Below are 24,193 nucleotides of genomic sequence, written 5' to 3'. Positions count from 1 at the left end.
GTCGCACCAGAACCTGCGAACGGACAGAAAGTTTGCGCGAACTTTAGAACCCTATTAAAGTCTATGGGACTCGAACGTTCGAAATCAAAAGTGCTAATTTTAAAGGCTAATATGAAAGTTATTGTCCTAAAGAGGGTTTGGGGACCCAGGTCCTGCCCCAGGGGACATGTATCAATGCAAAAAAAAAGTTTTCAAAACGGACGTTTTTTCGGGAGCAGTGATTTCAATGATGCTTAAAGTGAAAAAAAAAAGTGAAATATTCCTTTAAATATCGTACCTGAGGGGTGTCTATAGTTTGCCTGTAAAGTGGTGTGTGTTTCCCGTGCTTAGAACAGTCCCTGCATAAAATGAAATTTTTAAAGGAATAAAAGTCATATAAAACTGCTTGCGGCTTTAATGTAATGTCGGGTCCCGGCAATATGGATGAAAATCAGTGAGACAAACGGCATGGGTACCCCCCCCCCAGTCCATTACCAGGCCCTTTGGGTCTTGTATGGATATTAAGGGGAACCCCGCACCCAAATTAAAAAAAGGAAAGGCGTGGGGCCCCCAGGCCCTATATACTTTGAACATCAGTATACAGGCGGTGCATCAAGAAAGGGACTGTAGGTTTGTTGTTAAGTAGAATCTGTTTGTAATTTTGAACTGGTACATTTTTAAATTGTAGCTCCAGCCTTAAAATCTATTTTTAAGCTTTTTGGAAAACATAGGGAAGAGTTATCACCCCTGTAACATTTGTTTTGCTGTCTGTGCACCTCTTCAGAAGATTTCACTTCACTTTCTGTCCCAATGACAAATATTTTTTGAAAATTTGGGGTTTTTAGTGAAACAAGGATTGGTGATAAAACATCAGTGAAGAGGAGACACGTTTTCCCCATAATAACTCTTACAGGAGAGAATTTCCCTTCCTAGGGGTAGATTTCATCCCACTTCCTGTTGTCTCCTTCCGTTTGCAAGTAGGAGTCGTTTGTAAGTTGGATGTTTGAAAGTAGAGGCCTGCCCTATATACTCTGCAGAAATTGGGGCCTTAGGTGTTGGTGTTGCCACAACACTGTAAGCCCTCACAGTTACTCATGGTGGGCGCAGGAATGGGCCCTGCTGTGAAATATTAGATCAAGAATTGTAATTACATGCCATGGTTGAACAGTGGTAGAAAAATTGGGCCTTTGGTGGTGGTGGTGCTGGTGCCACAACACTGTAAGTCCTCACAGTTACTCTTGGTGGGCACTGGAACGGGCCCTGCTGTGAAATATTATATCAAGAATTGTAATTACATGCACCTGTTGAACAGGGGCAGAAAAATTGCGCCTTTGGTGGTGGTGGTGTTGCCACAACACTGTAAGCCCTCACAGTTACTCTTGGTGGGTGCAGGAATTTGCCCTGCTGTGAAATATTAGATCAAAAATTGTAATTATATGCCCCTGTTAAACAGGGGCAGAAAAATTGGGTCTTAGCCACTGCTGCCACAACACTGCAACCCATCACAGATGCTATAGTTGGGGCGCAGGAATGAGCCCTGCTGCAAAGTATTGCAGCAAAAATTGTAATTATACACTCCTGTTAAACAGGGGCTGAAAAAAAGGGCCTTGGGCACTGGTGCTGGTGCCACAACACTGCAACCCCTCACAGATACTATAGTTGGAGCACAGGAATGAGCCCTGCTGTAAAGTATTGCATCAAGGGGGGTGTGGCCAAGATGGCGCTGTAAGCGGCAGCATTTTCTGAGAGCTCCGCTTTTCTAAGCTCAAAATCTGGATCCATCAGCCATAAAATAACCTGCAAATAATACCGGGCTGCTCAGGGGGCTGCGGAGATCTCCCGACTGCTGCGGGGAGGAGAAGATTTTGACTCTGGGCCGTGATCGGCGTTCCTCGGCCTACTTCGGCCGACTAGGCCGCAGCCGCGGCCTTTCCTGACGGGCCCAGCCGCGCGCCGGAGGACCCTTGGCGCGATCGGCCATACAGACCGGGATTCCCAGATTGCCACAGGCCACGGACGGAGGTCGGAACATTAGGCCTAGCTGAGACACAGGCCGTTTCCGGACCAGCCTCTCCTCCAGCGTGATACTAGGCCGCAGCCGCGGCCTTTCCTGACGGCCTGCGGACTCTGGACCAGCCTGGAGTGGGGATCGTGCCCTAGCCCTGGAACAGGGTGGCCTGAGAGGACGAGTGAGTGCTTTCTGGTAAGACCTGAGGCTTCCCCCCCCAGATAACCTGAGTGTGACAGACTGGGGACGGACTGTAAACCCCTGGAAGCCTGGAGACAGCTCTTGACAGCTCGTGACAGGTGGGGGATTTATCTGGAGGGACACCTGCTATACTGCACCGTTTGACTATCCCTGTCCCCCCTCTGTTAGACTCCCGCAGATACCTACTGATTATTACACGGAGCGGGACCCCGGACACCTGAATGAGGCGCAGGAACTCTAGCGCAAAGTATAGTAAGGGGGGCAAAAAACTGACCTTTCCGTCACAGTCGGATTCCCCTCGGACACCCACCTACCCCTGTCCAGCGGCTCATTCCACCCGCAGCGCCCATAGAGCCTCACAGACGAGCCTCATGGAGTCGGACGACTCCCGACCCTCCTGGCTGGCGGACGTAATGGCGGCCATCGCCACTTGCCAATCAACGCTCACAACAAAAATTGAGGCTGTTCAGTTGGATATGGGGCTAATCCGCCAAGATATAGACAAACTCAGGTCGCGAGCCACTGAGTCGGAGCAAAGACTGAGCACCACTGAAGACTCTATGGCGGAGCATGGAGTAGTTCTCCGCACACTTCAAACCAAAGTAAAGGCCCTAGAATACAGAGCCGAAGACAGAAATCGGCGCAACAACCTCCAAATTATTGGTTTACCAGAGGGGGCGGAGGGGAACAATCCTACCTCCTTTATAGAGGGTATGTTGCGTGAACTTCTACCTGAGGCCCATTGGTCCCCCCATTACACGGTTGAGAGGGCACACTGCATCCCGCCCAAGCCGGGGCCTCCTGGATCCCCTCCACGCACCTTCATTCTCCGTCTCCTTAACTTCAGAGACAGAGATGAAGTCCTCCGCGAATCCAGAAATGTTGGTGACCTCAGATACCAAAATGCTAAGTTGATGATCTTCCCGGACTACTCGGTGGAGACCCAGAAGCTCAGGAAATCTTTCGATCAAGTCAAGGCGGCATTGAGATCACGCAGCATTCGATACAGTGTACTCTTCCCTGCTTGCCTGAGAGTCCAAGACGGCGAGACAACTCGATTCTTTAGTACACCAAGAGAGGCTTCTACCTGGCTGGACTCGTTACCACAGATCCGTTGATCGACTAATTGGTATGTGCCGCTTGACTTCCTTTCATTGCTTATTCACGGTGACCTGGGCTCAGGTCTGAGTTTCCACAAGAATTACCCCATGGATGCCTAGTTATGTTGCACTTGTTCTGCCCAGTTTAAACCCATGGTGTGTGCGGACTTGATGGGGTTGCTAATTATCCCTATCAGAAAGTTTGTGCCCCTGCCGGAGGATATGGGCAGGAGACTGTTGAGATATGAAGTTCCTTTGCTCTTAATTGCTCCCTTTCACGGAGCACTGGGGTTCATGCTGTGTGTCCTCCTTTTGCTGGATCGACTTTACTGTGGGGATGCAACATGGTTTACTTTTCTCTGGTTGACTCTTACATCCTCACAGCCTGTTATATTACAACAGCGGAGATCTTACACTTGGAAAGCTGCTTGAACTGCTGCTTGCCCCCCCGTAGGAATCTCGGGGGGTAGGGCTCGCCTCTTCCACGGACCCCCTGTTGCAACCGGTGAGCTGAATCGGTTTGGGATTGAAACCCGCCTCAGTTTGGGGGGGTTGGGTGGGGAGGGGTGTGGGGTAAGTTCCCCTTACGGGGCTAGCTCAATTTACTGTAGATATTGGGCTCCTATGTTTGTTTTTAGTTTGGTTTTGTTTTTGTTCTATATTTGCACTAAAATAGTTGATTTATCAGCATTGCATTGTTTCCAGGTGTGTCCGTTTTGGGTTCGGGGGTCCAATTCAGGAGCCGTGACCCATACTGATCCTAATATTCTTATCATCTCTAGTAACCATGTCCTCCCTTAATATTATTTCCTGGAACACCAGGGGATTGAACTCCCCGGTTAAGCGCTCCCTGGTGTTCCAATTCATTAAAGCTTATAACCCACATATATGTGTGCTCCAAGAAACGCACCTAATTGGAAGTAGGGTTCTGGCCCTTAAAAAACCATGGGTGGGCTACCACTACCACTCCACACACTCCAGTTTCTCCAGGGGTGTTACTATCCTGATACTAAAATCCCTTCCCTTCCGGCTCTTGGATTTGGCCCTGGACCCTGATGGACAGTATGTTATTATTCATGCTAAAATTTACTCTCTAACGTGGACCATTGTGGGCTTGTATCTGCCCCTGCCGGCTTCCTTGCTGGTGCTCAATCAGAGCACCAGCAAAATGGCCGACTTTGCATCTGACAAAAATATCATACTGGGTGACTTTAATTTGGTCCCTGACCCGGTTCTTGACAGATTGACGACTGCGGGACATCATTGCTCTGGGTTGGCTGAATGGGTGGATACCTATGGCCTGACAGATGTTTGGAGGTGGAGACACCCCCAGGCCAGGGCGTTTACATGCCATTCGGCCTCTCATAGAACCTTTTCCCGTATAGACTTAGTCTTTGCTGGGAGCCCGGTCCTCCCACGCGTCACAGACATACAAATATTGCCTAGGGGAATCTCCGATCATGCACTCTTGCTGTTGTCATTGGACCTCTCCCTGGGCTCAGCGGACAAGATATGGAGGCTCTCTAGATTCTGGATTTCAGACACTGCTGTGGACTCCCAATTCAGAACTGAATTGATTGACTTTTGGGCAGTTAATGAAGGCTCAGCTAACCCCACAGTTGTGTGGGATGCTTTTAAGGCTACGACGAGGGGACATTACCAGACCATCATTGCCAGAGTTTGCAGGGAGCGTAAGGCAGACTTGATAAAGGCTGAGAGAAAGGCGAGCAGTGCTGAGGCTCTCTTTGTTCGTACTCGAGACCCTATACACTATTCACAGTTACAACTTATGACGAAGGAGGTTATTCATTTCCGTACCTCTCTTACCCAGAAGAAAATGCTGGCTCAATCCCAAGGGATCTTTGAGCAGGGAGAGCCGTCTGTTGGCCTGGCTCTCTAGAGAGCAGGCGGGAGGGATGAGCATCTCACATATCAGGGACTCCTCGGGACAGCTGACCCACACACCAGAGGGGATCAATAGTTGTTTTGCGGAATTCTACGAATCCCTCTACACGTCCAGGGTAGACTATGATAGGGAGGATTTGGTGGCATACCTAGATGACATCGATATCCCAACTCTTACGGTAACGTATCGTGACAAACTCGACGCCCCAATTACGTCCTTAGAGATAATCCAGGCACTTAAATCAATGCAAGCAGGGAAAACTCCGGGACCCGACGGCATCCCTGTGGAGTTTTACAAACAATATGCTATAGAGCTAGTTGATAAACTTCAGGGCCTCTTCTCTGCATCGACGCGCCTCGAGAAACTCCTGGACACAATGAGTGACGCGATTATAGTGGTGATCCCCAAGCCAGGGAAAGATCCCACATTATGCTCCTCATATCGCCCCATATCCCTTCTGAATGTGGATGCAAAAGTACTGGCAAAAGTTTTGGCCAATAGGCTTAATTTGGTCATTACTGCCCTGATCCACAGGGACCAAACAGGCTTCATGCCCGGAAGAGGCACTGACATCAATATCAGACGCCTTCATACACAATACAGGTCAGATGAGAAGACTAAAGGAACGCTGGCCTCACTCGACGCGGAGAAGGCTTTTGACTCCGTCGAGTGGGGCTACCTATGGGAGGTGCTCTCACGATTTGGGTTTGGCCCGGGTTTCACGAACTGGCTCCGTATGCTATACCGTAGTCCTTCAGCTAGAATTCGTACCAACGGCTGCCTATCAGGGAAGTTACAATTATCTCGGGGCACGAGACAGGGTTGTCCCCTCTCCCCGGGCTTATTATTGCTGAGGGCGGATCCTGGTGTAAGGGGTCACCAGGTAGGTCCAATCGAGGAAAAGATATCGCTGTATGCGGACGATGCTCTGCTTTATCTAGCGGATGCGTCGTCCTCTTTACAGACTGCACTGGAACTAATTAATCGATTCGGTGGGTACTCAGGGATTCGCATCAATTGGGACAAGTCGGTTCTTTTCCCGCTCCATCCCTCGACCCCTAGGGTGCCACATCCGCAGCTCAAATGGGTAGATGACTTTAAATACCTAGGGATTAAAATTAGTCCAGGACTATTTAGAAAACAATCTGCGACCACTCATGACACATCTAACGGCTAGGTGTGCTGCATGGCGTTCCCTTCCATTGACCCCCGTCGGCAGAGTCAATCTGCTAAAAATTATTTATCTTCCCAAATATTTATATTTCTTCCGCAATACCCCCATTCACATCCCCAAGGCTTTTTTCCGGAGGTTAGAGAGTCTGCTGATACAATTTGTCTGGGCAGGGAGGCCGCCCAGGGTGGCCAAACAGATCCTCTATCTCCCACTTTCGGGAGGTGGACTGGCACTGCCGAATTTTCAAATTTATTATTGGGCGGCTGTCCTGGTCACGATACGGTGGTGGTTCTTCCAGCCCGCACAGAACCCAGCTGTCACTCTGGAAGCAGCCATTCTGGGATCCTTCGCTGCCCTGAGCAATCTCCCGTTTCGTGGTCTTAGGGCCAATTCATCCATGACAACTCTAATGCAAACCACCGTGAGGGTCTGGCAGGAGGCTAGGAAGAAATACGCAAAACCTATATCACATCTCACCACATATGCCCCTTTGGGGTAACCCTATGCTTCCTCACTTTTATAGCATACCAGACCCCTCTTTGTGGGCAAAGAAGGGAATCCTTACCTTAAAACATATAGTTCAGGACGGTAGGCTTATGACTTTTTAGGCTCTGAGGCAATCGTTTGCTATCCCGTCCTCCTTTCAATTCAGGTACTGGCAGCTGAAGCACGCTTTTGAAGCCCCGTTCCCTGCCCCCCTCACTTTGGAACCTGACTCCATTGAACGGGTCCTGATTTCCAGTGTGATGGGGAAACCTCTCTCAACACTATATCTATACCTTACAGTGGAGTATGACACCAAACTGACTAAAACCTGGGAAAAGTGGAGGATGGATATTCCTTCTTTGGACGAGGAAGAGTGGAAGGAGTGTTTGATTTCCTACATTCCTTCCATGATCGCTGCAAAAGATAGATTCGTACAATTTAAGTTCCTACACAGAGCGTACGTCACCCCACAGAGATTGGCGCGCATTTACCATCAAAGAGATCCCAACTGCCAAAGATGCAGGCAGGAGGTGGGCACCTTCTGGCACATGGTCTGGTCCTGTCCCAAACGCCGACCTTTCTGGACTGAAGTGGCCTCCACACTGGGCAATGTCACAGGTTTAAATGTACCGGTTGATCCTCAAATATTATTACTCAGCCATTTCGAAGATGTTGAGGGAGATAGGTATAATAAATTGTGTCTTACCTTCTCATTATATTATGCTAGACGTTAAATTTTACTCAGATGGAACTGGTAGAGCCTCCTACTCTAGCCTCATGGAAAGGGTCGGTGAACTTGGTACTCCCTCTATACAGATTGACATATGAAAGTAGGCAATGCCCAGGGAAATTTGATAAAATCTGGTCCTCTTGGGTAGATGCTTCCGGGGACCCTGAACCCCCTACCCCTTAATTATGACGCGAAACACCTTGGAGCACATTTTCTATCACATGTTTATTCTCCTTCTGTCCTGGTCCCCCCCCCCCATCCCCTTCCGTCCCTTCCCCTCTCCCCCCCCCTCCACTCCTTCCCGACCCCCCCGCCCAGGTTTAATCGAATACTGATTACTTACATAAAGTTACCTAAGATTTTATAATACTATAATGCATTAAGCTATGCTGTTGGGTGATACTTCTCACATCTGCACAGCTGGAATGTTTGATAAATAGTGGCTACCGGATGATGGTAGAGATTTTATTGTCCTTATTGTTTTTGTACTGAATGCACTAACTCAATTTGTATTGTAATGCTGATTTGTTCAATAAAAAAGTTTCTGTTAAAAAAAAAAAGTATTGCATCAAAAATTGTAATTACACGCCCTGTTAAACAGGGGCAGAAAAATTGGGCCTAGGCCACTGGTGGCAGTGCCCAGAACCAAAAATGTTCTTACAAGCTACCAGCATGAAAATTGAGGAGGAAGAGGATTGTCACTCAGCATTACAGGATAGTCACTCAGCATCAGCATAGGCAGTCTTGAAGGGATCTCACATTAAAAAAAAAAATCAATCGGTTACATCAGCATCAGGTTCTTGGTAGCTGGTGATCCAAGGCTGATTCATTTTTATGAAGGTCAGCCGATCGACCGATTTGGTGGACAGGTGCACCCTGTGATCGGTTACAAAGCCTTCAGCAGCACTGAATGTGCGTTCCGAAAGAATGCTGGATGCAGGACAGGCCAGTAGCTCAATTGCATACTGTGCAAGCTCTGGCCATCCTCAAGACCCAGTAACCCAGAGGATTTTTGGTGGGAAAGGTGTCCAAGTCTCATCTTGCCCCTAGGTAATCCTGCACCATGTGAATCAGACACTGGTGATGGTTGCTGGAACTGATCAGACCTTGGGGCTGCGGACTAAAAAATTTTCTGAACGCATCGGTCAGACGGCCACCTTCTCCACCGCTCCTTCTGTGACTGATCGAAGCCTCAGCAACACGTTGTCGAGGAGGACCAGGAAATTGTAACCTCCCAGGCTCTGGAAACGTGTTACACAAAACTTTCTGCAAGGCCTCCCGAAGATGTTTCATCCTCTGCTCCCTCTGCGATGGCAAGATAAGGTCTGCAACCTTACCCTTGTAACTTGGATCAAGGAGGGTTGCCAGCCAGTAATCATCCCTCCCCTTGATACCACGAATATGGGGATCCTTCCGCAGGCTTTTCAGGATCAGGGAGGCCATGCAGCATAGGTTTGCTGAGGCATTCGGTCCAGAGTCCTCTGGGTCACTAAGGACGACATGATCCGCAGCCACCTCCTCCCAGCCACGTACAAGTCCATGGGTTTCTTTGGACTGTAAATGATCCCTTGAAGACTGCTGCTGATGCTGAGTGCCAGGCTCCACCTCCATGCTGACACAATCCTCCTCCTCCTCCTCGTCCTCTTCCTGTGTGATCGGCGGGCATGCAGGAACACTGTCTGGATAAAGGGGGCCTTGAGAGGTAAGGAAGTCCTCCTCTTGTGGTATTAATAGGATCGTAAAAAACAGCAATTGTCTTCAGGTAGCTTTAGGTGCACACTGTGCAGAGGACACAGTACACTAACTGTAAATACTGTAGCTGCCTGCCTGTGGTACTAATAGGATCAGAAGAACACCACCAATTTTCTTCAGGTAGCTTTAGGTGCACACTGTGCAGAGGACACAGTACACTAACTGTAAATACTGCAGCTGCCTGCCTGTGGTACTAATAGGATCAGAAGAATACCACCAATTTTCTTCAGGTAGCTTTAGGTGCACACTGTGCAGAGGACACAGTACATTAACTGTAAATACTGTAGCTGCCTGCCTGTGGTACTAATAGGATCAGAAGAACACCACCAATTTTCCTCAGGTAGCTTTAGGTGCACACTGTGCAGAGGACACAGTACACTAACTGTAAATACTGCAGCTGCCTGCCTGTGGTACTAATAGGATCAGAAGAACACCAGCAATTTTCTTCAGGTAGCTTTAGGTGCACACTGTACAGAGGACAAAGTACACTAACTGTAAATACTGCAGCTGCCTGCCTGTGGTACTAATAGGATCAGAACAACAGCAATTGTCTTCAGGTAGCTTTAGGTGCACACTGTGCAGAGGACACTGTACACTAACTGTAAATACTGTAGCTGCCTGCCTGTGGTACTAATAGGATCAGAAGAACACCACCAATTTTCTTCAGGTAGCTTTAGGTGCACACTGTGCAGTGGACACAGTACACTAACTGTAAATACTGTAGCTGCCTGCCTGTGGTACTAATAGGATCAGAAAAACACCACCAATTTTCTTCTGGTAGCTTTAGGTGCACACTGTGCAGAGGACACAGTACACTAACTGTAAATACTGTAGCTGCCTGCTTGTGGTACTAATAGGATAAGAAGAACACAAGCAATTTTCTTCAGGTAGCTTTAGGTGCACACTGTGCAAAGGAAGGACACAGTACACTAACTGTAAATACTGTAAAAACACCTGCCTGCCTGCCTGTCAGTAGGAAGAGAATAACAGGAAAGGATCGAGCTAAACTGAATACAGTGTATATATACAGTTGGGACAGAAAGTATTCAGACCCCCTTAAATTTTTCACTCTATTTTATATTGCAGCCATTTGCTAAAATCATTTGAGTTCATTTTTTTCCTCATTAATGTACACACAGCACCCTATATTGACAGAAAAACACAGAATTGTTGACATTTTTGCAGGTTTATTAAAAAAGAAAAACTGAAATATCACATGTATTCAGACCCTTTGCTGTGACACTCATATATTTAACTCAGGTGCTGTCCATTTCTTCTATTCATCCTTGAAATGGTTCTACACCTTCATTTGAGTCCAGCTGTGTTTGATTATACTGATTGGATTTGATTAGGAAAGCCACACACCTGCCTATATAAGACCTTACAGCTCACAGTGCATGTCAGGGCAAATGAGAATCATGAGGTCAAAGGAACTGCCTGAAGAGCTCAGAGACAGAATTGTGACAAGGCACAGATCTGGCCAAGGTTACAAAAAAATTTCTGCTGCACTTCATGTTCCTAAGAGCACAGTGGCCTCCATAATCCTTAAATGGAAGATGTTTGGGACGACCAGAACCCTTCCTAGAGCTGGCTGTCCAGCCAAACTGAGCTATTGGGGGAGAAGAGCCTTGGTGAGAGAGATAAAGAAGAACCCAAGGATCACTGTGGCTGAGCTCCAGAGATGCAGTCGGGAGATGGGAGAAAGTTGTAGAAAGTCAACCATCACTGCAGCCCTCCACCAGTCGGGCTTTATGACAGAGTGGCCTGACGGAAGCCTCTCCTCAGTGCAAGACACATGAAAGCCTGCATGGAGTTTGCTAAAAAAAACACCTGTAGGACTCCAAGATGGTGAGAAATAAGATACTCTGGTCTGATGAGACCAAGATAGAACTTTTTGGCCTTAATTCTAAGCGGTATGTGTGGAGAAAACCAGGCACTGCTCATCACCTGTCCAATACAGTCCCAACAGTGAAGCATTGTGGTGGCAGCCTCATGCTGTGGGGGTGTTTTTCAGCTGCAGGGACAGGACGACTGGTTGCAATCGAGGGAAAGATGAATGCGGCCAACTACAGTGATATCCTGGAGGAAAACCTTCTGACTGTTCTTGAATGGCCCAGCCAGAGCCCTGACTTAAACCTAATTGAGCATCTCTGGAGAGACCTAAAAATGGCTGTCCACCAAAGTTTACCATCCAACCTGACAGAACTGGAGAGGATCTGCAAGGAGGAATGGCAGAGGATCCCCAAATCCAGGTGTGAAAAACTTGTTGCATCTTTCACAAAAAGACTCATGGCTGTATTAGATCAAAAGGGTGCTTCTACTAAATACTGAGCAAAGGGTCTGAATACTTAGGACCATGTGATATTTCATTTTTTCTTTTTTAATAAATCTGCAAAAATGTCAACAATTCTGTGTTTTTCTGTCAGTATGGGGTGCTGTGTGTACATTAATGAGGAAAAAAATTAACTTAAATGATTTTAGCAAATGGCTGCAATATAACAAAGAGTGAAAAATTTAAGGGGGTCTGAATACTTTCTGTTCCCACTGTATATATACAACACCTAGGATGCATATATATACACAATACACTGTAAGTGCAGCTAACTGACTCGCCTGCCTACTCTGTCTAACTTAAATCAAATGACACTGTCTCTCTGTCTATCTCTCCCTGCAACACACTACACAAGGCCTACAGGCAGGCGGCCTTATATAGTGTGGGGCGTGTACTAAACCCCCTGAGCCATAATTGGCCAAAGCCACCCTGGCTTTGGCCAATTACGGATCTCTGTACAGATGGCGTTTGCAATTAGACGAACAGTTGAACAGGCGATGTTCAAGTCGAACATGGGTTTGACACGACCTCGAAGCTCATTCCTACTGAACATCCAGATATAATATGTATTATATTGTTTCACTCTGTTAAACACAATAAAAATATATTTGACTCTAAAAATAAAGAACTAAAAAAATCACGTGTACATAAGTATTCACAGCTTTTGCCATAACACTCAAAATTGAGCATCCTGTTTCCACTGATCATCCTTGAGATGTTTCTACAACTTGATTGGAGTCCATCTGTGGTAAATTCAGTTGATTGGACATCGTTTGGAAAGGCACACACCTGTCTATATAAGGTGCCACAGTTAACAGTGCATGTCAGAGCACAAACCAAGCCATGAAGTCCAAGAAATTGTCTGTAGACCTCTGAGACAGGATTATAGGCACAGATCTGGGGAATGGCACAGAAAAATGTCTGCAGCATTGAAAGTCCCAATGAGCAGAGTGGCCTCCATCATCCGTAAATGGAAGAAGTTTGGAACAACCACGACACTTCCTAGAGTGGGTCACCCGGCCAAACTGATCGGGGGAGCAGGGCCTTAGTCATAGAGGGGGCCGAAGAACCCGATGGTCAGTCTGACAGAGCTCTATCATTTCTCTATGGAGAGAGAAGGACCTTCCAGAAGAAAAGCCATCTCTGCAGCACTCCACCAATCAGGCCTGTATAGTAGATTGACCAGACAGAAGCCACTCCTCAGTAAAAGGCACATGACAGCCCACCTGAAGTTTGCCAAAAGGCACCTGAAGGACCCTCAGACCATGAGAAACAAAATTCTCTGGTCTGATGAAACAAAGATTGGCCTGAATGGCAAGCGTCATGTCTGGAAGAAACCAGGCACTGCTCATCACCTGGCCAGTACCATCCCTACAATGAAGCATGGTGGTGGTAGCATCATGTTTTGGGAAGGTTTTTCAGCAGCAGGAACTGGGAGACTAGTCAGGATCGAGGGAAAGATGAATGCAGCAATGTACAGAGACAACCTTAATGAAAACCTGCTTCAGAGCGCTCTGGACCTCAGATTGGGGTGAAGGTTCATCTTCCAACAGGACAGAGAGGTCCTGCAAAGAAGAATGAGAGAAACTGCCCAAGAATAGGTGTGCTAAGCTTGTAGCACCATACTCAAAAAGACTTGAGGCTGTAATTGGTGCCAAAGGTGGTTCAACAAAGTATTGAGCAAAGGCTGTGAATACTTATGTACATGTGATTTGTTTCATTTTTTTAATTTGTAATAAATTCGCAAAGATTTCAAACAAACTTCTTTCACATTGTTATTATGGGGTATTGTTTGTAGAATTTTGAGAAAAATAATTAATTTAATTCATTTTGGAATAAAACTGTAACATACCGAAATGTGTAAAAAGTGGAGCACTGTGAATACTTTCTGGATGCACTGTAAAGAAGCAAACCTCTCATGTGTGCATCATGCATAGCAAAAAAAAAAAAAAGGTAAATTGCTCAAACTATTTAAAATTAGCTAGGCTACAATGGGAGGGGTAGTTCACTAAAAGCACAATGTAAACTATGAAAATTCCCCAGTACTCAGCCCTACTAGTCAGCAAAGACGGCCTACTAAACCTGTTTCTAATTTATAATAAAGCTGATGTCTCACTTGCATGTATTCACAAATATAGATGCAAGCAATGCATTGTGTTAGGGTACTTCTGTTCCATCTAGTTCTGCTCTATGCTAAGGGATCCAAACACTGGAACAATAGGCACCCAAAGATCAGCATCAATAGCTATCAAAAGATGTCTAGACTCGCTTACGCAAATACATAACAGTAACGCAGCATATCCATTTTTGTTGTCTGGTTCAAAACTAAGAATGACCCTAGAAGTGGAAAGATGTGTTGTGTAGCTTAGTACAGAAGTCTTACTTTATTCATGAATACCTGTTATATCCAATCTGTCATCACATTGCAGGGTCATATGGCAGCAAGAGTATTGTTCCATACAGAATGAACTCTCAAGAAAAGACTGTTTTTGTATTATTTTCTTTTTTTCATTTCCTGGCTTTTCTTGTTTGTTAAAAGCATGAATCACTGCTGCATTTTGTTTAAGGAGACCTTACCTGTAGAAATAAAATAATCAATATAAGAGAACTGTAGGTAATGCATATAAGGCAGGGCATACAAGAGGAAAAGAAAACTTGCCTTCTGTTTCTTTGTTATACAAAATGTAGTAGTGACTTCCCAACCAACTATTCAAGGCTCCAATTGGGAGTTGACTTGCAGCCTTGACTTCCCACTAATCTTTTCAAGGCTCCAGGGAGTTGACTTGCAGTCTTGACTTCCCACCCATCTATTCAAGGCTCCAATTGGGAGTTTACTTGCAGCCTTGACTTCCCACCCATCTATTCAAGGCTCCATTTGGGAGTTGACTTGCAGCCTTGATAACAGGCACTACTGCATTTCAAAATAGGATGTATTAGGGTGTTAGAGATCCTTAAGGGAAATTGCCTGCTGTAAAATAATGGCCCTGTACTTTAGGACCCTAATTTTAGCTTATAAATAGACAAATGGGTGGAGCCAAGGCTGGAGAGTTTGTGGACGGGAGTTGATGTTTAAATGGGTGTGAGTACCCTTTTTGGGAACATGTTCCAGTTGATAGACCTGCCTGGGAAAGACAGGTTAGTAGGAACCTCTATAGAAGAGTGAGCGCTAGAACATCCTAAAATATCTAAAGTAAAGAAAAAAAGTTTGTTGGAAAAGCCTTGTTAAACAACTCTGATGGAAAACTGGAGCTAGACTTATTGGTAACTCTGTTCCCAGTAGTCTTCCAGGACATGAGATGTGGCGCTCCTCCCCCAAGATGGAAAACATATTGCCAGCACAGAATTTAAAAGGACCTGAAAAATAGAACAAAAAAAAAAAACCCACCATAACAACACCAATAGGACGGGAACCTAGTTATCCTGGAAGACTTCTGGAAATAGAATAAAAGTGTTTGTAAACCCTTACATATACCCAGTGAAGGGACTATCCTCAGCTGATACACAGAAATGAAACAAATCCTCCTACATAAGTTGTATCTGCTGTCTTCTCTTCTCTACATTCGTTCAAAGTGCTGAGTTTATAAGCTTGTCTGAGAGTTCAGAAAAGAGGGGCAGAGAGCTGAAGTTACACTCTGCAGAGACTGGTGAGGAGAGCTCTGAGAGCTGATTAGAGGGAAGAGACATCTCATGGGCTTTCCTAGAAGACGACTAGGGAAAAATCTGTTTCATATTGAAATGACTATTAAGTTGCATATTGAAACAAGTAAAATTACTTACCTCTACCTTCACATGCCTTTTTAGTCTTCCCTTCAGTCAATTCCCCCTGTCTGTCTACCCTCTCCTCCAAAACTTGTGCCGTCATTTTCCAAACATACATAATAACTGGGCCAGCATTTTCTTTTTCATTCTCTGTCCAGCCCACCAATGAAGGTTTGTTTTCTCAGAAGCAGTTTATCAAGATCTTCAGATGTGAAATATCGTAAGATCCCTCAATTTAGCTGCGAGAGCACCCTGTAAGGCCCTGATGACGTAGCCTTCCTTGGGTGCATCTGTGAGGCTCTGCCTACTTCACCAGTGGCTCTACAGACCAGGAAGTGTAAAGTAAGGTAATTACTTTGAAAAATCATTAACTTAATACTGACTTTTAGTTTTTTTTTTTTTTTTTTTTAGGAGGTGGGGGGGAGGGGGATTTTAGAGTAGACAAGGAAAGTTCCATTACAACAAAATGCATGTTACAAGTGAAATTGTTATTGACCATTTGAAAATACCGCATTTTGGCAAAGTTATAGCCAAATGCTATGGCAAAGCCATAAACTATTTGATCCTAATAGAGGACATTGGCTCCACAGGCAGGACTGACAGTGGAGATAACAACTCTACCTCTTGATAGGAACAGTCACACTTTTTCACCAAAATTACTGCCTGGATCTGAGAACACTTGAGCCATCTCTGTGGGCACGCCGTGACAATTGAGAAATTATGCATTGAATTGTCCACACCGTGAACTACATCTCCCACAGTTCTCTGGGGTTCTCTGGGGCTAGCTGTGAGCTAGCTGTGACGTGTCTGAGTAGGCGTGACGCATGCTTCGAACGCGAGCGCTAAAGCCACGCCCCCCGTTCTCGAGCATCTGACGTTCCCTGCTGACGCGCCTGCTGTGGGAAATCCCTTCCTTGGGGCTACGGACACCACCGGTGCGACCGGGGACTGACCCCACACCACAGTCCAGCTGAAAACCGGAGGACAACTGACTCAACTACTCAAATATGAGTTTAATAACCACTTGCCGACCAGGCCATAGCGCATCGGCTTATTCCGGGAGGGCGTCCATGGACGTCCTCCCAGAATCTTGCTCCCACGCGCCCTACAGTGTCAGGGGGGAGGGGGGGAGAGATAGTTTGCAGAGTATGGGTACTGAGCAGCGCTGTGGGCAGCACAGTGCTGCTCAGTACCCACACTCTGCAATACTCTGCAGTACTATGCCCATACTCTGCAATACTCTGCCCATACTCTGCCGTACTCTGCAGTACTCTGCCCATACTCTGCCCATACTCTGCAGTACTCTGCCCATACTCTGCAATACTCTGCAGTACTCTGCCCATACTCTGCAATACTCTGCAATACTCTGCAATACTCTGTAGTACTATGCCCATACTCTGCAATACTCTGCCCATACTCTGCAGTACTCTGCCCATACTCTGCCCATACTCTGCAATACTCTGCCCATACTTTGCAATACTCTGCAGTACTATGCCCATACTCTGCAGAACTATGCCCATACTCTGCAATACTTTGCCCATACTCTGCAATACTCTGCCCATACTCTGCAATACTCTGCCGTACTCTGCCCATACTCTGCAATACTCTGCAATACTCTGTAGTACTATGCCCATACTCTGCAATACTCTGCCCATACTCTGCAGTACTCTGCCCATACTCTGCCCATACTCTGCAATACTCTGCCCATACTTTGCAATACTCTGCAGTACTATGCCCATACTCTACAGTACTCTGCCCATACTCTGCAATACTCTGCCCATACTCTGCAATACTCTGCCGTACTCTGCCCATACTCTGAAATACTCTGCCCATACTCTACCCATACTCTGCCCATACTCTGCACTACTCTGCCCATACTCTGCACTACTCTGCCCATACTCTGCAATACTCTGCCCATACTCTGCAATACTCTGCCCATACTCTACAATACTCTGCCCATACTCTACAATACTCTGCCCATACTCTGCAATACTCTGCGGTACTCTGCCCATACTCTGCAATACTCTGCAGTACTCTGTCCATACTCTGCAATACTCTTCTGTACTCTGCCCATACTCTGAAATACTCTGCCCATACTCTGAAATACTCTGCCCATACTCTACCCATACTCTGCCCATACTTTACCCATACTCTGCCCATACTCTGCAGTACTCTGCCCATACTCTGCAGTACTCTGCCCATACTCTGCAATACATTGCCCATATTCTACAATACTCTGCCCATACTCTGCAATACTCTGCAGTACTCTGCCCATACTCTGCAATACTCTGCAGTACTCTGCCCATACTCTGCAGTACTTTAATGGAAAGCTCTGTTATTGTGTTTTTCTTTTTAAACAAAAGCTGTTAATTAGTTTGGACAACTGTACGAGTTTTTTTTTTCTAAACTTAAACCTCGGTATTCAGGTTTAATTGCAGTGTTGGCACTTTGAAAAAATAAGTCGTTTTGTGTTACGGTTTGGGCACTCAGGCTCAAAAAGGTTCGCCATCACTGACCAAAGCTATTGACTGGATTGTGATGAAACAGGAACACACTGAAGAAGTTGGCCTTTTGCTCTTTTCTCCTTTTATTACTTGTGAATTGCACATTGTAGAAGGACCTAAATGGCTTACAATGCTGCCGCTGCCTCTACCGTGGGATTATACGAGGAACTGCAAGAAGCTGATATATACACCAATGTACTGTTTAAAACTACATTACAGCTGAACACCAAGGAGATATAAGAGGCACATTACTGCAGCTCTGTATTTATTAACAAATCACAAAATATTTTTTTTCTCAAATGCAAGCATTGTAAGTACCTGAATTTGACTTGGTATCAGCATCTGGCAATCCCAATAAAGCAGAGCTCAGACTGCAGGAGGAAGAAGCAGCACATCAGTTGTGCTGCATTGCAAGAAGCATGCAAACAGGTTAAGAGATCAGAGTGATAGAGGAATGAGCCCATCAATATGCTGCTTCTATTTTTACTGTTCAGTCGCTGTATGGGGAGAGGGCCTGCAAGTGAAAGTGAACCTGCAGCAGAGAAGCTCCTTCCTTGACAGGCATGGTTGTGTTGTATAGCAGAGCTGTGTACATTGCAGAAGTGAATGGACAGAAATCAAAATCCTTTGCAAGACTAAACAGCTCCCTTTAATGTAATTCTTTTTTGTATTTATCTTTTTGCTGGAGTTTAGCTTTAAGGATGTCTTGTTTTTATTTTTTGATTATTATATACCTGGGTTTATAAGGTTATTTTATATCTGCTACACATTTGCATTAAGAACTGCAGTGTGTTGGGTCACCTTTCCATTGCTGGTTATCGTTAAACAATATACAAGTGTGTAACAGAGAAAAAAATCCATCAAGATTATTTTATCTTCTTTAGATTTAGCATCTGGCTTGCCCTTTAAAATCTGGTGTGAGTGTTATGACAGTGAGTCAGGTGCAGGCTGCACACTACATGTTCTTGTTTTGATAAGTGTTTGGCTGACAACGCTCATTTTTCTGCCGCCTGCTGTTAACTCCCTAGTTGGGTGTGATGCATACCACTTATAAGTCAATGTCCTGTATTGTCACTATTATTAAACATCTTTATTTATCATGGCAGAAAAACTGCAGGGTGCAATATAATGTTTCATAAGATCTCTTAAAAAAAAAAAAAAATAGTGTATGAACTTAATTTCCTAGAGGAGGGGAATGGGCGGAGGCTGGCAGCGTATGCTGGAATTTGTAGTGTGCTCCTGCATGCGATGTACATGCTTGCATTAACTTAAATAAAGAATTACAAGAAACTGGAAAGTAAGCTTATACTAACTATGGATTTCAGTAAGTTTTTTTAACATCAAGATCTGGCTGTTATAGCTAAATAAAGTTGCTGTAGATATTTAGTCAAATAAAAGCTAAAAAAATGCACGTAGTAAGTACTAGATGTTTTTTGGTCAAGTCTAAAAGTAGACAGCAGGGGTCTTCATCTTCATATTAAGTTAGAGCCTGTTGGGAGAATATAGGCACTGTCACCACAAACTTCTCTCAAAATGGGTGGTTAAAGTATATGTAAACTCTCACCTTGTAAAACAACCCATACAGTTTAAAATAGAAATGAAAGAATAAAACATTTGTGTGTTTATATATATATATATATATATATATATATATATATAATTATATTATTATTATTGTTATTTAAGGTACTTATATAGCGCCGTCAATTTACGCAGCGCTTTACATATACATTGTACATTCACATCGGTCCCTACCCTCAAGGAGCTTACAATCTAAGGTCCATAACTCACATTCATATAACTAGGACCAATTTAGACAGAAGCCAATTAACCTACCAACATGAATTTGGAGTGTGAGAGGAAACCGGAGGAAATCCATGCAGGCACAGGGAGAACATGCAAACTCCAGGCAGGTAGTGTTGTGGTTGGGATTTAAACCAGCGACCCCTTTTTACTGCTACGCGAGAGTGCTACCCACTGCACCACTGTGCCACCCTATAATATATATCTATATATATAAGTGATCACATACTCTCTGTTCTCAGCTACATAGAGAGGTGAGGGAGGAGAAACAGCAGTACAGTGATCTTCCCAGTGAATGGCTGTGCAGGGAGGGCATGTCAGAACAAGCCTGATCATTGGAGGACAGCAGACTGAGTTTCTAGCACAACTAGAGAACTGACCATGCTGTGCACTCATGCCTAGTGTGGTCAGTTTTTAAAAGTAAATCAGTGTAACTGGCAGGGACACCAGGTATTTCACACAAAGGAAGCAATACAAAGAGAACATGATACTTTTTCATACAAGTACATGATACAGCAGTCACATACCAGGAATATGAAATGTTGGGTTTACATATCTAAAGCCAAAACATTTTCTTTTATTTTGGATAGAGAGGAATATATAACCCTGATGTGGGTTTTCACCCTCTAGTACAAAACACGAAAAAAAATTTGGGCTTTAAATACACTTAAATACACTCTCGTTCTGGGCTGATGTCATATAACGTCGCCCAGTCTCACCACGATAGCACGCCCCCAGGGGCTGCACTGATAATCAGTGCCCTGATTATCAGTGCAGCCCCAACAGTGCCCAGTAGTGATGCCAGTCTCTGTCTATCAGTGACATCAATCAGTGCCCATCAGTGATGCCAATTAGTGCCCATGAGTGAGGCCATTCTGTGCCCATCAGTGCCGGCTCATCAGTGCTGCCTATCAGTGCCACCTGTCATTGCCCATCAATGCTGCCTATCAGTGCCCATCAGTGCTGCCTATCAGTGACGCTCATCAGTGCTGCATATCAGTGCTGCATATTAGTGCCTCCTCATCAGTGCCCTCCAGTGCTGCCTCATCAGTGCCGGAGCAAAAAATTACTTATTTACAACATTTTCTGACAGAAAATAAGAAAAACTTTTTTTTCAAAATATTCAGTCTTTTTTCATTGTTTTAGCAAAAAAATTTTAAAAAACACCAGTGATTAAATACCACCAAAAGAAAGCTCTATTTGTGGGACAAAATGATAAAAAAATGAATTTGGGTACAGTGTTGCATGACCGCGCAATTGTCATTCAAAGTGTGATAGCGCTGAAAGCTGAAAATTGGCCTGGGCAGGAAGGGGGTGAAAGTGCCCTGTAGGCAAGTGATTAAAGAAGGTGACAACTAGGGGTGTGCTTGGGTTTGGTCCAAACCTATGTTCCTCTAAACCCGTAATAAAGCTGTCAGTACCAGCCTAAACAGCTTGGGCATTACCCAACCCCCAGCTGCCTGTACACAAAGGGGCAGGGATGTCCATCATCGACCCAATATGGCCACATGTACATATTAGGTCAGTGTCCCTAGGAAAGAACCCAAGCTCATTCTTAGCAACAACACCATAAATTGTATTTTTTTTTATCAGACTTGGTTTTATTATTGTCCTAGAGTTAGGTTATGGCTTCCATGGATGAAAACAATGGGTTTTCATGCATGTGTTGCAGTCACAAAGCTATAAGGATTCAGAAGATATTTCAAAAGAAAGAGTGTCAGTTCTATGGCATGTGTGCACCACTAATTTGTTAAAAGACTGGGATTCTGTATATGAGTATTATATAATTAATGTGCAAAGGATAACTGCACAATATAGGGGTCTATTTATCAATGTTTCTTTATCGTACATCACGGGACACAGAGCACCATAGTAATGACTATCTGGGTTTATATGCTACCTTTAGGTGATTGGACACTGGCAACCAATAGTAAGAAGGTTCCTCCCATATAACCCCTCCCATACAGGAAGTACCTTAGTTTTTTGTCAGTATCTTGAAGGTGATGGTCACGGCTGTGAAAGCTCTTTCTTCAGATAATGTCCCAGTGAGGATGTTATAATTGGATCCATTCGGATGGCATGTCATGCTAAAGTGGATGGTATCCGAGCCCTGGTTCAAGAACAGGGTCTTGCCTGTAATGTTTCCTTATGGAGCTGGACCCTTGTGATATGGTATTCCTGGTCTTTTATTTGCCCAAGGAAACCTAAAGGGTGCTTTACAGGTCCAGGGGTGTGGACCCTAAACAAAAGGGGACCCGGTCCCTGAAGGTCCTCAGTGGCGTTACCCACGGTGATAGGGGAATATTGGGCCTGCTGCGAGGATCGGTGAGTGCTTCCTTTGGAGGCCCATTTTTTACATTATTTTCCAAGTAATGTTATGCAGATTGTGCCAGATTGTAGTGTCTGTTTGTGTCCACTGTGATGGTTCAGAGAGTGGTGCACTCAGACTAAGGTTCCCGCTGGGGACCGCGCAGACGGGTCACAGGCGCGTGCACGCGGGTAGCACACACGTGCAGGTGGCGCGTGCATGCGCTGCCCTCCTGTGCACGCTCTAGCGTGCGCAATGGCGGCATCGTTTCCCGCGGGCGTGCGCATGCGCAGTAAGTCCCGGGCGTGCATGCGTCACGTGACGGTGCACGCACATTTAGGGAAGTCAGACGCCTGCGTGTGTCAGTGCTGTTCTTGTTCGCTCAGAGGAGCCAGGAGCCGGTCGCAGTGGGACACAGAGCTGGGCACGTGAGTCGGGCATTTGCAAACTTTGTAAGGAGGCTATAGTATTGGCTTTGATACAACATATAGCACAGTGAATTGCCTCAAAAAACCTGTAAGCGATGTCTTCCAGAAAAAGAGGTGTAGGGAACAGGGCTAATCCAGGGGTTAAAGTGACTCCTTCAAAAACAGGAGATCAACCTCAGGCTACTGCAGCACCTGTCTCCCCTGAAAGACCTGCGGCATTTGGCCTGGCTGAGCCATTGCATTTGTCAGGCGTTGTGGCCACCACCAATATCCCTGCTTCGGCTTATGTTACTAAGGATGACTTAAAGTCAGCTCTCGCTGGTCTTGAAGGCAAAATAGCAGGTATGATTTCCTCAGTAACACAGGGAGGGAAAAAACGAAATAGATCTCCTTCTCCTGAGCCTGGTCCCAGTGCTGAGTCACTTGAGCACCAGGACTCCCTTAGCCAATTGGGTCCTTGTGATTTGGATCCTGAATGGGCAGAGGATTTTGAGGAGGTGGCCATAGGGGATAAAGATGCTGAAGCAGAAGAGTCCTCAGGGGGGGCTCAGGTTCTGAGGAACCGTTGTCAACTTCACAATCCCAAAAACTGTTTATCCAGTCTTTAACCGAAATGGTGAGAGCAGGTTTCAAGTTGCCCTCTGTACAAGGGCCAGAACTTTCCTGTTCTACATTGGGATCCTTGCAACCACAGCAAGGTTCTCAGGCGTTTCCTATGCATCCATTATTGGAGCAGTTGATTTACGCTGATTGGGAACATCCGGACAGAATAAACTTACCTCCTAAAAGGTTTTCTTTTTTGTACCCGATGGAGGAAAAATTTTAAAAAAAAGGTGGGATACGCCTTTAGTGGATGCTGCTATTTCTTCAGTAAATAAAAGCTTAACCTTTCCAGTGGATAATGCCCAAGGATTTAAAGATCCAGCTGATAAAAAGCTGGAATCCTTGCTAAGGGTCTCCTTTGCGGTGGCCGGATCAGCAGTACAACCAGCTGTTGCGGCTATTGGGATCTGTCAATCCCTGAAGGACCGTTTTAAAAGACTGGTCAGGAACCTACCTGTTCAGGAGGAATATTTTGATGAATTGACAGAACTTCCTCGTGCTTTATGTTTTACAGTAGACGCATTAAAAGACTCAATCCAGCAGATGTCTCGCTTTGCGCTACTCTCAATACATATGCGCAGAGTTTTGTGGCTAAAGAACTGGTCAACCGAGATGCCATGCAAGAGGCTACTTGCAGCTTTTCCCTTTCATAGGAAACGTTTGTTTGGAGAAGATCTGGATAAGTATATCCAAAAAATCTCAGGCGGGAAGAGCTCCTTGCTTCCTGTGAAAAGAAGGAATAAGCAGCCTTCCTTTAAAATTCCGAACGCTCCTGGGCCAGGTGCATCTTCTCCCAAGAAATATCGACGGCCTCAACCACCTGCCTTTAAAAGACCTCAAGGTCAGAAAAGAACTTGGACTCAGAAGCCGAATAAGGCCAATGCCAAGTCCTCCTTGTGAAGGGGCGCCCCCACTATTACAAGTGGGGGGCAGACTGCGGCGGTTCGCAGATGCTTGGGCAGGGTTGGTACAGGACAAGTGGGTTATCTTCACTATAACGCAAGGCTAAAAATAGAGTTCCGAGATTTTCCCCCAAATCGATTTCTGAGATCAAGAGTTCCTTCGGATCTAGAGAAAAAGAAAAGCCTATTCCTAGCTTTAGAACAGCTAAAAAGGCAGG

Source organism: Aquarana catesbeiana, linkage group LG11 (assembly GCF_042186555.1).
Source record: "Aquarana catesbeiana isolate 2022-GZ linkage group LG11, ASM4218655v1, whole genome shotgun sequence".
Classification (NCBI taxonomy): Eukaryota; Metazoa; Chordata; class Amphibia; order Anura; family Ranidae; genus Aquarana; species Aquarana catesbeiana.
The sequence above is the reverse complement of the archived record's forward strand: the minus strand, read 5'-3'. Positions refer to the sequence as shown.